We start from the raw sequence: 14,075 nt of genomic DNA on the forward strand, positions 1-14,075 counted from the left end.
GAACGAGCAGGCTAATGAGCCTACAGCTTATCAAGTAACCAGTTAACCAGTTAACTTCTTACATCCCTACCCCAAATCTCACTAAAGTTCTGAAAATTCTATGAGATTTGAGGACCCAACTGCACTTTGCCCTGGAAAATGTTCCCCTACATTATATGAGTATACTTTTTACTATTTACCAGGTCAGTTTCCATAGTAAACAATGGTGGCAGATATTGTGCTGAGGCAATTTGGTGATAATAAACATCATCGCTCACATGTGGTCATCAATGTATTTTCTGCTTTCTGTTTGAAGGCCCACATGATACAGAGCTATATGAACAAATGTTAGCATTATATATCAGAGTGGACTGTTAAAGTAAACAGTGAATTTCCTCTGCTAGATTTTTAAAGACCCTAGATGCAATTTAAACTGCTTCACTATAGCATAACCCACGAGGGATGTCTTGACTTTCCTCTGACTTTAATGGCACTTCTACTGAACAATTAAGAACTAAGTACAAACTATGCAGAGAAACTGTGGAGGAGAAGCAGTACTTTGGGGCTTGGGGGGCCTGTGTGTGTGTGTGATTTTCCCCTTTTGTTTGTCTTTATATAACTAAATTATAAGTAACAAAACCAGGAGTTTGAGGCTGACCTTGTGTGCTGTGACTACTGATTATTACAATAATTTCATCTCATTGTGACCTGGTACCTCCCTTGCCTGTTTTTACCGCATCTATCAATTGTCTCTCCCCTTACACTTGGGTATAAGTTCTTTTGAGGCAGAGTCTGTGTTTTTCATTAGCAGTGCCTATCACAATGAGCCCTGATTCAGGCTTGTAGGAATGGCCACAATCATCATCGGAGATCCTGCAATTCGAGGATGATCTCTACTACAGATTTACATACTGGTCCTAAGATCACTCAGGAATCTGATTCTGGAATCATGTAGACACGGATTTCCTGGCGGGTCAGCTGCCTGCTGGGACAGAGTTCTTTCCTTCTCCTTCATTTTCTTTCTCTTTTAGCTTTGATGGCAAGGCCCAAGCCCTTCTCCCTAAAGCAAACCACTGCCCGATGGGAGAATGAGATACCATTGAGGTTAGTTGGTCACTTGCTCCTGCCAGCTTGTGATATCCACATCAGTTTTCTTGAGATACTCTTCCAGTGTGTCTCTGTAGCATTTCCTCTGGACACCCTGTTTTGGGAGACAAGAGTCTGGCATCTGCTCAGCGAAGCTGGTGCAGGAGGGTTATTGCTTCAACTCTGGAGACATTGGCTTCAGAGAGGATGCTGGTGTTCATGCAGCGATCTTTCCACTTAGTGCAAAGGATCTTCTGGGGGCATCATTGGTGGCACCTCTCCCAATTCTAAAGGGGCTGTTGATAGGTTACCCTGGTGTCTCATTCATAAAAGAGCAGAGGAAAACAATTGTTTTATAGACCTGGATGTTGGTAAACTCGAATACGGGCACAGTAGCAGAAGGTCTCTCTGGAGGGGGTTTATGGCAATGCTAACAATTCTTACACTTCTGCAGCTGACCAGGGCAGACAGAAATAAGGGCAGTATTGTTCAGGAAGGCATGTGGCAGGATGATCATTATGGGCTGATTCAGCTTATTCTTGGGGCATCCCTTGGTATTGGGGTTCCTATGGCATAATCCCTAGGAAGGAAGAAGTTGTAAACCTCACCTATTGTCTTATGGGGGTGGACTGCTCTGAGGTACAGGGACTGTTCCCTGAGACATGGGGTCCAGTTGGCATTAATGGAACCGGATCCAGCCAGACCTCTTGGGACGGCAAGTCTCCTGAGTAATAGGTGCTCTCTGTTCTCTTATGCATCCTGCTTTCCTAGTTCAACTGACTCTATTGCAAATTAGTCTTTCCAATAGTACTTTAGGCTATGGTAGGCAGCAAAAAGTTCAGACGGTGAAAAATGAGGTAAAATAATAATCAGACATTAAAGTGAAATGAAATTTGGTGGGATAGGGGGAGACATTGTTGTCCAAATAATTCAGTAATACAATATACAGTGAAAGGATTATGTTTCTGATGTTACAATAGGATCAAAATGTGGCTTCCTGCCTGTGGGTAACTCCTTTGAGAGAGAAGCCCCCTCACATGGCTAGGGAATGGATCAAACCTTGGCTCTGTCCAATGTGCCCTGATCAGCATAGCTTTTCCAATTTGTAGCGGGCATGCTGAGAGATCTGGCACAGTGCCACCCCTAGAGTAAGGAGAAACTGGTATCTGACTTGTGGCATCTTTCAGGTGCAGCAAATCTGTGCATTGACCCTTGCTTAGGGGCTGCAAGAAGGCCATGATTTAGTCCATAATGTAGAAAAGAGGCAGTACCTCAGACTCCTTCCCTGCATTAGCCTTTTTCCTCTCAAATTTCCCACTATTGTTATGCTATTTGAGCTCCATCAGTTGTCCCAATGGCAGAAGCACTCATGTTGTTCAGCCACCAGTATTTTCACCCCCGGTATGTGCTCCACGCAGCTGTAGCTAACATAGTGCTTAAAATGTTACTGGTTGTCTGTACACTGTTGCTGCCATCAGTGGAGCTGATCTGATGATAACAACGGAGGGAGAGAACTTGTAGGTGTCAAAAAGCTAATGATTGCTTTGTTGAGAATGTGATTATTTTATGCCAGTCAGTTTTACTATGAAAACTTTTATACCAGCTTTCTTGAAATTAAAAAAAGTTTTGGTTCAATTTTTTTGGTGGCAGGCTTGAGTCAGTTCCCATTGTATCCTCACCAGCTTGCTTATGACAGTAATAATTTACAATACCAAAAGACCCGAACGCCCCTAATTGTTAAATATGAATTCCGACCTAGGTCTGAAGTTTGTGGACTGCCCTGTCTTTCTAATGAGCAGGACCATAATCCTACTTCTGAACATTCACAACTGGATTTACACTTTATGGGCTAGACTCACCTCTACTTTGACTTGTTTTCTAGACAACTTCCTTTCTGATTAGTGTACTTTATTGATATCTGACTCTAGAAATGCTGAAATTAGGAAATTGTTCTGCAACCCAGAGAATACAGCAGTGTTTGTGTCTTTCCCTGTGTAAATAGGCTATGAATATAGGCTTCTTAGAGTCACTGAAGGAAAATACTCCCAAGAAAAACCTCCTCTCTTGTCTTTAAAAAAAAAACCGGGACCAGTAAAATGCATTGTACTATGAAGGATAGTTCCAATTTACAGACTCATGAGCTTATGAGTGGAATAAGCTTCTACCCTTATCTTTATGTTACAGCAACGGCACCCATATACGATAAGTCTTCGCTGGCAGAATTTTGAAAAAAGTAATTCCAGTGCAGTGAATTTAAAATAAATGCTATCAAGGAAAAATATTTTTTGCTCCCCTGGAATAAAAAACATTATTGAAACTGTTGGAGGCCTCAGGAGTCTATTCATGCAAAATCTATTTCTGCAGTCAAAATATATTCTATTCTGCGGATTTTTTTAATATGTGACTGAGACTTTTACACATAAAGAAATAGCCATTTGGGCCAGGAAAGAACTGGCATGTGGTCTGGTTTTAGGTGAGCACAGATTCTTGCATGAAAATTACAGTAATTATAGGTATTTGTAAACAGCCATTTTTGCACTTTAAAGGCCTAATCGCATGGTCAACAGCTGGAAGTTACTCTATGCAGATTCCTACCTAAAACATAATAAAAGTCACCCTTTGCTGCATTTCCACAAAGAAACAAATTATAGCACAAAAGAGACCTGCCAAGTGCAATCTTTCACCCTCTTCTGCTTCTTAAAGAGCGTGTGTGAATATTTTGATGTAACAAAAAAAAGGGGGGGGGGGATAAAACAGAAGGAATAAATAATGTATGTACTTCTAAAATGAATGCCTAAAAGAAAAAATAGAACTGATAATGCTGAAATCTGCTCCATATCAGTTTACCTAGTTCCTTTGAATTTAGAAGCTTACGTGACATATATGGCATACAGCTGTTCCTTGTATTCTTTACATATTTGAAACTAGAATTCTTATTTAATATCATTTTAGATTATTCATTTCTCCCACTCATGTGCTCTAGTAAACCCATTGCAATAATTTAAAAACACATATTCTAAGCAAAACATGTCAAAAGAACCTTAATAAAATGGACTTTGTAAAAACCCAGGCAACCTCATAAACAATGAACTTGTCTCCGATGGGGGGAAAAAACCCTTTTCCCAGAAAAAGTCTGGGAAGCACCTGAATTTCATGACATATTCTCTCTTCTTTTCCTTTGCCACATTATTCCATGCAGAACATAAAACCTTCACCACTGTCTTCTATCTTTGCTGGTCTTGTACTGCAGTCGTAGCTTCATCCCATGTCATTTTAATAGTTTTCAGTTCTGCTTCTATTGTGCATTTCCATGTTATTCTGGGGGTCTACCTCATTGACTTTTGCTTTGTGGGTTTCAGTCTGTCACCTGTCTTATATTATTCAGATCACTCCTCTAAGTATGCCCTACCACTGCCATTTTTGTTCTGTAATTACCTTGTATCATCATGGATTCTCTGCCACTGACCATTTTACAATTGAGATTGGATGTTTTTCTAAAAGATATGATCTAAGAGTTACTTTGAGGAAGATCTGTGGTCTATGTTTAATACATGAGGTCTGACTAGATCATTATTATTATTATTTATTATTATTCCTTCTGGATTTGGAATCTATGAAGTCATCTGCAAGTCAAGATCCTCTAACTTCTTTGTATGCCTCATGGTTGTTCTCTGGTCTATCTACCCAACCCACTACCAGTAAAAAGATCACAGGTGACATGTCATCCTTGTCTGATGCCCATAGTAACAAGTGACTTTGACAGTTCGTGGTTACGCATTAAGTGGCATGCGATATTTTCACAGAAGCTCTGAATGATATTCACAAATTTCTGAGGGATTCCATAGTGAGGTAGAAACTTCCATAAAACTCTTCTATCCCCTGTATTGTTTACCACTCTATCTGTGGAGATTCCCTACTGCTTTTCCATCCTATTGGTTCTCACCACTGTGCTTTACTTCTCTACCCTTTACACATTGCTCTTCAACTATGTTTTTTTGCACCCCCCCCCCCCTTCTGACTGTATGTTGACACTATTAGAGCCACAGCAGCAGAGTTGTAGTGCTGCAACAACACCCCGGTAGTGCTGTGGTGTAGACACTTACAGCAATGGAAAGAATTATTCCATCACTCCAGTAAATTTTGCCCTCTGGTAAGGTAGCTAGGTTGATGGAAGAATTATTTAGTTGATTTAACTGCACCTGCGGCGAGGAGTCCTGTGGCACCTTATAGACTAACTGAAGTGTTGGAGCATAAGTTTTCGTGGGCAAAGACCCACTTCGTCAGATGCATCTGATGAAGTGGGTCTTTGCCCACGAAAGCTTATGCTCCAACACTTCAGTTAGTCTATAAGGTGCCTCAGGACTCCTCGCCGCTTTTGCAGATTCAGACTAACACGGCTACCCCTCTGATACTTAACTGCACCTGAGAGTCAGATTGACTCATAGGGTGTGAGATTTTTGAAATAGCTGATGTGGCTAGGTTGACCTAAGTTTTAGTTGTAGACCAGACTTCACTCTCTATCAAACTTTTCAGGCTCTCTATTTCAATAGGTTCCCCACCTTTTTTGGAAGATATCCAAAGTTGGAATCACCCTAGCTGTATGTCTAAACTCTCATTCACAACCTTCTTCTTGTCTAGCCCCATGCCTTTCTGTAACAATCCCCTTCATTAAATTCTCACTCATTGAATTCCACAGTCTCATCACTCCCTCTCTGCTTAAGTTCCTGCTGTTTTCATGTCTCTAGCCATACCATCTCCTTCCATATTCCTAATGATCTCCCCAACCTGCTTGCTTCTAGTTGGTTTTCCCTCCAAAACATTTTTGGACTCTTTCACAGTCTGTGTAGTTTTCCTCAGGGCTCTCACCCTGGACCTGATCATCTCAGACTCATCTTCACCTTTCCCTGACACTATGTTGGGTTCTTCAATTAATAGTCACTCCCTCCAGTACAAGGCCATCACATGCTCATCCTTCCTCTAACTACCTTAATCTATCAGCTCTCTCATTGAGACATCTCTCTTGGTTCCTTATTTACTCACTGACTCTCCCAATACACATTTCAATATCTTCAATTCTTGCTTTTCCCCAGCTATTGACCATTGATGTGAGTTTATGAGAAAATAGGTTTTGGGAAATCTCTCTATACATTTTCAGTCAGCCTTGCAGGGAGACTTTCCCCCCAAGAATTAGTCCTACTTTTTAACCATCCATTCTACCTATTTTTGCTCAGAATCTACAAGATACAACTCCTGTAATGCCAGTTAGAGAAATACTCAGCTTCAGAGGTACCAAGATCTTGTACTGAGTTGGGATTTGGTGGCTAGCAATTTTCCAGGAATATACAGTATCTGTAAGATGACAGGCTTTTGTACAGTAGTAAGCTGTGGATCAAAATATTTTCCACTTGTAATCTTTGGGGAAAAGAGTGAAATGGCCATTGGATTATGATGCAGGCAATAAAAAGATCAAAGTTACAGCACTCTACAACAGCATTGTCCATTGAAAAGTACCAGGTGCTCATGGGAAAAAAATGTTCATGTAATATATAAGGCATGAAAAATTCTGTTACATTCTTCTTCCCACCACGACTGTAATGAAAATGGGAAATGGCACAAATGTAACCCATTCTCATTACAATCGTTAGATTGTAATCTTGTGCTCTCCTTCTCAAGAGACTGCCAAATGAGATTTTAAAGTATGGAGAATAAAGGAACAAATAGAAACTGGAAAGCAAAGAAGGTGAAGCATGATAGACTTTCCCTCTGTGTGTGTGCGTGTGTGTGTGTGTGTGTGTGTGTGTAAACACCTAATCAAAAAAGAGACAAACACTAAAGTTTTCAAATACTTGTACTCATTTCATCCCCACATATAAAAAAAATCCCCTATAGTTTTTTCCCTAGCATTATAGGTTTATTTTAACAAATTAAAGTTTTCCCTTTGAAAATTGCAGCGAGAGTCCAATTTCAGACCTTAAGTGAAAGAGAGGATGGAGTGACTCAGGAGACTGACAACAGGATAAGGAGTTTTTCATCTGTAAATCACAGGTATGGCTCTAGCTCTGATTAGGTAGTGATCAAAAGTTGTTAATATTTCGTAGCTGCTACAAAAAGACTTACCGATTTCCATCTAGTTTCCAGTCAGCACCAGTCTCAGGATTGAATTAAAGAGCAAAGAATATGAGCTCACCTCTTTACCTACGGATATGGTTCCAGAGGATTTTAGGGGTGCTTTTATTCCTGTTTCAGATCTGTGAAAAAATGGAGTACTTCTCTGGTAACTCTCGGACTCTCTTAAACAGACAACATAGGAAGAGAAGAATGTATCTAGTGACACGAAAGTTGGGGTCAGACCTAAGGCTGCCTCCCAGCAAAGCATGTGGGCACATGCACAACTTCGATTATATAAATAATCCCATTCTGCCTGGAGAGTGGAGTTTCTCCAGATCAGGATCCTCAGACTTCATGGATCCCTCAAGATCCATGTAGATCCTGGACAGCCAGTTGAGGCATGTGACCATCAGTGAGGACACCATGTGCCTTCACACTAGTTCCTGTGGACCCCATGTTAATCTACCACAGACCCAGAACTCTTCCCCTCCATGCACATAGTTCCTAGCACTCAGAGACCACCAGGGTCCCAGGAAATACTGCTAGAGAGAGGATTTCTCTCCCTTTTGGGCTGGCAGGAAGAGAGTTCTGCTGAGAAGTTCCCCTCTGTCCATGGATCTGGAGGATGGAATGGGTCCCTGTGGATAACCTACGGAGCTGTGACTCACTATGGGTATGTCTACACTACCACCCTAGTTCGAACTAGGGTGGTAATGTAGGCAACCGGAGTTGCAAATGAAGCCCAGGATTTGAATTTCCCGCGCTTCAATTGCATCTTGCCGGGCGCCGCCATTTTTAAATGTCCGCTAGTTCGGACTCCGTGCCGCGCAGCTACATGCGGCACGGACTAGGTAGTTCGGACTAGGCTTCCTATTCCGAACTACCGTTACTCCTCGTGAAACCACCTCATGAAAGTATATCTTTTTGTTTTGTTAATAAAATCACCTTTTTTAAGACGTTGATTTGATTGTTATGTACTGGAACAAAACAAGAGGTCTGTGTGTGTCTGCCTAGCCTGAGAAGTCAGCTATCAAAGACACAGTTTGCTTTCTTTTGATTCTTTTTTCAAGCTTTCTTGTGGCACAGGAGCTTGGGGTACCCTTGGGGAAGGAAGTCCAAGTGCTTTCTTCCTGGTTTCAAGAAGAAAGGGATTTGTTTCACTTGGTGGTGGCAGCTACCCCCCGAAGGCTGTGTCTAGACTGCAGGGTTTTTTCAAAAAAAGTAGCCTTTTTTCGAAAAAACTTCACATGCGTCTAGACTACAGCCGCGTTCTTTTGAAATTAAATGGAAAGAATACGGCTTTTCTTTCAACGGTGGTACTCCTCATTTCACAAGGAATAACGCCTTTTTTTGAAAGTGCTCTTTCAAAAAAAGGCGTTCTTGAATGCAAACTGTGTTTTTTCGAAAGAGAGCTTCCAGACTGCCTGGGTGTTCTCTTTTGAAAAAGCGGCTTGCTTTTTCGAAAGTACTGCTTGCAGTCTAGATGCTCTTTTTCGAAAGAGGCTTTCAGTCTAGACGTAGCCGTAGTCAGTGAATCTGTGACTATGGGGAGTTTTTGTAAGCAGAGCCTATAGAAGCAAAGTATTTAAGGTCTCTTGCGGGCCCCCATCTTCTACACTTGGCATGCCAGCATGGTGAACAGCCCTGACAATGATATTTTACTAGATTTGGCCAGCTGTAGCAGTACATTTTATTTGAAAAACAAAGCTAATTTTATAAACAAAAGATATTCAAAAGGCATACAATTATCCTGTGGGTTTCTTCTGACTTCAAAATAGCTATAGATTTTCCCACAGTTTTGGAGGAGAGGGAGGTTAGAAAAAAAGTAAAATGTAAAAGTGAATCTTCATTTGTAAAGGTTATATCTCATTGCAAATTTGTATAGCTGAGTTAAAAATCCCTGATCATTTGGATTTATAATAGAATTGCTAACATATCTTTCTTTCTAACTACCAAGAGATTTCAAGGTGTGGGGCAAAGCTGCCTGTTTTGTATCAGGCTTGTGATAAATAGAAGACTTTGCTTTTTCTGAGCATCCAGTCTCTTTACTTCTAAACCCCACAAAACTTAAAAATAAAATTTTAATTTCAAAGCTTTAAAATAATTTAGCATTTCTGCTTTAGTGCTGTAATAAGTAGATCTAATTTAACCAGTCAGTACTTCCTTCCATTGGACATTAATTTTTTAAAGTCTGCTTGTTAATCAAATTGTTTTATGGTAAAATGTGTTTTATGCCAGAATTCCTCATTGTTTCCTTTTTTTTCTGTTAAGTGTCTAGGATAAATGAAAATAGCTTTTGAATATAAAAGAATCAATTAATGTTTCAATAGCAAAAAAAAAGATTTGTTCCCCAAATGAATAACTTTTGTGCAGTGCTACAGATTGTTTCTCTTGCAGCTGTCTTTGAAGAATGTTCTGTCTGTGCCACCTGTTTATGAGACGGGTCTTTATGATGTAATATAAGGGCAGGAAATTAGGAAATCTTGAACCTTAGCTCTCCAATTATGAGCAGTCATGAGCATTTTCCTTGTAAGAAGTAGCGTTAACCCCAGGAGGTTTGGGAAATCACATATATTCTAGAAAGCAACAAGTGACCACAAGTTTTAAATAAAAAGTGCTATATTTACAGGTAGAAATTAAAAGTTTGAAGCTGAGTTTAAATGCAGGTTGGCCAATGCTTACATCTCTTTGCATCCAGGAAGGATCAGGGGTCAGAAGATTTGGAACTTGGGTTTTGATTCAGGCACATCTGTTTAAAACCTGTTATGAAAACAAACCACTCATTAAAATGTTTACAGACAAAAGTAAAGTGGTAGACTGGAATAGCTAAAACCACAATAATCTTGGATTCTTAAAGGATCCCTAAAAGGAATGGTCCTTGGTCAGGTATACTGATGTTCTAAGACATTTTTATTTTCCACACAACAACAGTAAATGAAAAAAAGTATTTGAAACATGTGTAATAAATTGCTTCCTTGAGAACAATCCCAAATCCAACTTTGCTCCCCTGTTTTGTGTGTATTTCTGCTGGGTTTTTTAACGTCCAATACCAGGCCACACTCAACACTGACAACTGAAATCACCTTTCCCTTAAGATAACTCTAGCCTCCTTTTCTCTCCCTGAGTCTATGCTCCAACCCCATTACCAAAGTTTGCAACCTCAAGTGACACAATGGCTTCCCTGACACTCAGGGTGTCACCAATCCTAGTGCTTTTTCCTGAACATCTGTAATTTTTTCCCTTTTCATCCTTAATGCTAAAATCATTGTTAATACCTTGATCATTTTTACTTCAGCTTCTGTAGCCCTTTGCTTTCTTTGAGGGCAGGGATAGGGTCCAGAGTGACCCAGACAGATTAGAGATTAGACCCAAAAGAAATCTGATGGGGTTCAACAAGGACAAGTGTAGAGTCCTGCACTTGGGACAAAAGAATCCCAAGCATTGTTACAGACTGGGGACCAAATGGCTAAGTAGCAGTTCTGCAGAAAAGGATCTGGGGATTACAGTGGTTGAGAAACTGGATATGAGTCAACAGTGTGCCCTTGTAGCCAAGAAGGAGAATGGCATATTAGGTTGCATTAGGAGGAGCATTGCCCGCAAATCTACATAAATGATTATTCCCCTTTATTCTGGTGAGGCCACATCTGGAGTATTGTGTCCAGTTCTGGGGCCCCCACTATAGAAAGGATATAGATGCATTGGAAAGGGTCCAGTGGAGGGCAACCAAAATGATTAGGGGACTGGAGTGCATGACCTATGAGGAGAGACTGAGGAATTTGGGTTTGTTTAGTCTGCAGAAGAGAAGAGGGAGAGGGGATTTGATAGCAGCCTTCAACTTCCTGAAGAGAGGTTCCAAAGAAGATAGAGAAAGGCTGTTCACAGTAGTGAAGGATGGCAGAACAAGGAGCAATGGTCTCAAGTTACAGTGGGGGAGGTCTAGGTTGGATATTAGGAAAAACTATTTCACTAGGAGGGTGGTGAAGCACTGGAATGGGTTACACCTAGGGAGGTGGTGGAATCTCCATCCCTGGAGGTTTTAAGTCTCTGCTTGACAAAGCCTTGGCTGGGTTGAGTTAATTGGGACTGGTCCTGCCTTGGGCAGGGGGCTGGACTTGATGACCTCCTGAGGTCTCTTCCAGCTCTATGATTCTATGATCTCCATTGCTAGTCAGCTGACTGCTTTCCATTTATTCCAAAATGTTTTAAAAAAATAGTCTTGTCTGCACTGCTCATATCAGGTTATTCCCAAGGTTCAATCTTCTCTCTGAATCTCCATTGCTCTCCACATCCAGTTCAGTCCCTTTAGGACCTAATAATCAGATTCTGCACAAGTCTACTCCAACCTACATATCTGCACTAATTTAATACCTTTCTCCTTTTTGGTCCCTTCATTCTGGTCATGTGTCCCACCTAACTGTTCCCTTCACATTTTATTCCCATTTCTTAATGTTGTCCTGAGTTTTTCAACTTGAGAACCAACTCCCTCCTGAGCATCAGATGATCACACTCCCGTTCAAATTCCTCATTAAAAAGTCTTTATTATGATTGAGAATGTCAGAGAATTAAATCTCATAATACAGATACAATATTGACACCATTTTGGGGGCTGGTTCTTCATCTGGTTATCAGATATAGAATATGGCCAAGGTTTTTAAAAGGGACTACAGTTTTTAGGTGTTTTGATTTTTGAGAGTCCATCTTGCACCTTCAGAAGTTCAGGTCCATTAACAAGAACTAAAATTGGAAACGACAAAACTGAAATACGCAAAATCACTAGTTACTTTTGAAACTCTTGGTCTATATAAATACTAGAGCTGACTGACATTTTCTGAATTTAATTTTTTTGCTGACATATTTCATTATTTATCCTCGCTTTTGTCAAAAGTGCTTTGACTAAATTTTCACACACACACACACACACACACACACACACACACACACAGCTCTATTTTAATTGTCAATATTTTATGACAGGAATCATGTCTTCCTCTATAAAATGTACAAACCTTGACACATTGTAATCAGAGAATACAAAAATATTATTAGGTTATTTTAAACTTTAAACTTCCTATGAAAATCTGAAGTTTAAGTTCACTCTTTTAGCTCATCTCATTCATATTTTGTGATTCTATAAATGGAGCATGTTTTCTTTTTCCCTCCTGACCTTCACAGAGTCATAGGATTTAAGGCCAGAAAGGACTGTATAGTCTGACATATTGTATAGGCCTTTACATTTCGTGCAGTTACTCTTGTATTAAGTGCAATAACTTGTGTTTGACTAAAGCACATCTTCAGAAAGGCATCTAGCCTTAATTGAAAACATTCCAGGCCATTGTCTCTCCTTTGTACACATCAGTTTTCTCCTTTAGTGTCACAGTTAAAGAAATAACTATAATTCCAATCATACACTGACATTTTAATGTGGTTCCTGTATCAATCTGAAAGGAACTATTCCAAATGCAACATAAGATCAAAGGAGCTGAAACAAGTGCATTTTCTCTGCCATGTTTTAAGGAAAGCAACGGTTTGGTGACATTTGATAACTTTCATTTTCTCAGCACGGGAATCTCTGGGGCACATTCTGGTGTCTCAACATGTCCGCATTTAACTGCACTCCTTACCTTTAGCTAGCTGTGTTCAGCTAACCAAGTAGTGGCGGAGATAATCAGTCTTAAATCATTCTGATTTTCCCAAGCCCCTCTGTAGTTTCTTTTGACGGAACATATGGCAATGTTATGTCTCTTTGAAAAAGACTTTGCATCATATGTTTATACAACTGCTCACTATCCCAAGACAAAAATTCTTTCCCAGTTATTGCCCATTTGCTGACTAAAGAAATTATCCTCTTTATGTATTCTGGTACTTTACCTTGATACCTTTCATGTTTAATTACCTATCCCTTAGTCAATAATCCATATGATTCACACACTATCTATATACCTCACATTATTTTTCTTTAACTCTTGTCCTTCCTTTCCCTACTGCCTTTCTTTGTCCATGTTCATGTGCTTTATTTGTTTCATGTGGGGAGCCCAAACCTAGAGCTTTGAAGTCTCCCATTTCTATTGGCAAACTCCTATTGACGACAATGGTGCATGACTTGACGTACCGAACAGAAGATCTTCAGGGTAGGGATCAGTGTTCCCTCTAAGGTGGGTGCTTGGGCAGCCATCTAGGAGAGATTCAAATACTGCCCAGCAGATTAGCAGAGCTCCCTCCGATGGTGGCAGCCAGCAGCATGTGTGTTGTGCTGGTGGTGCACATCCATATGCCCCTGTGTACATAAGAAAATGTATTCTGTACATAGAAGAAAAAAATTAGAGGGTATATTGGTAGGGATTATACTTTTCAGGAACTTCTCAAATGCACTATACCAAATAAGAGCTCTATATAAGGAAAATGAAGATGGTGCTTTCATAAAGGAAGTAGACTGGCAAACGAGCTCTGGGCTCTCTTCCTGGCTCTGCTTCTTGAGTGATATCATGTAACTTAGAACTGGATCCAACCCCCACTGAAGTCAGTAGGCAGCTATTGGTCTAATGGGAGGTGAATTGCATCTCTGATCTTTCTGTTTCTCAGTTTCCCCATGTGTAAAAATCCTTTAAAGGTGGTTACTAATTCTTCACTGTCTCAGGAATGGAGGTGGATGGTGGCTGTGAGTAAATATTTATTAATGTTTGTGATCCTTTTAGAATGTATAGTCATACGGGCTATGGAATATCTTAAAGAAAATGTTTATAAAATCCATAACCTCACTCACCATGGCCATTTTGCTTTCAAAAGAGGGATGTAGTTTAGACATAGCCCCATAGGGCTAGAGTGTAACTTTACAATATGTTCTGCGTAAGGGGCAAGCTCATAGTTGTGTGAGGAAACCCAGAAAATGAATATTGACTTAGTGT

The sequence above is a fragment of the Pelodiscus sinensis genome, chromosome 2 (genome assembly GCF_052426305.1).
Source record: "Pelodiscus sinensis isolate ZL-2025 chromosome 2, ASM5242630v1, whole genome shotgun sequence".
Classification (NCBI taxonomy): domain Eukaryota; kingdom Metazoa; phylum Chordata; order Testudines; family Trionychidae; genus Pelodiscus; species Pelodiscus sinensis.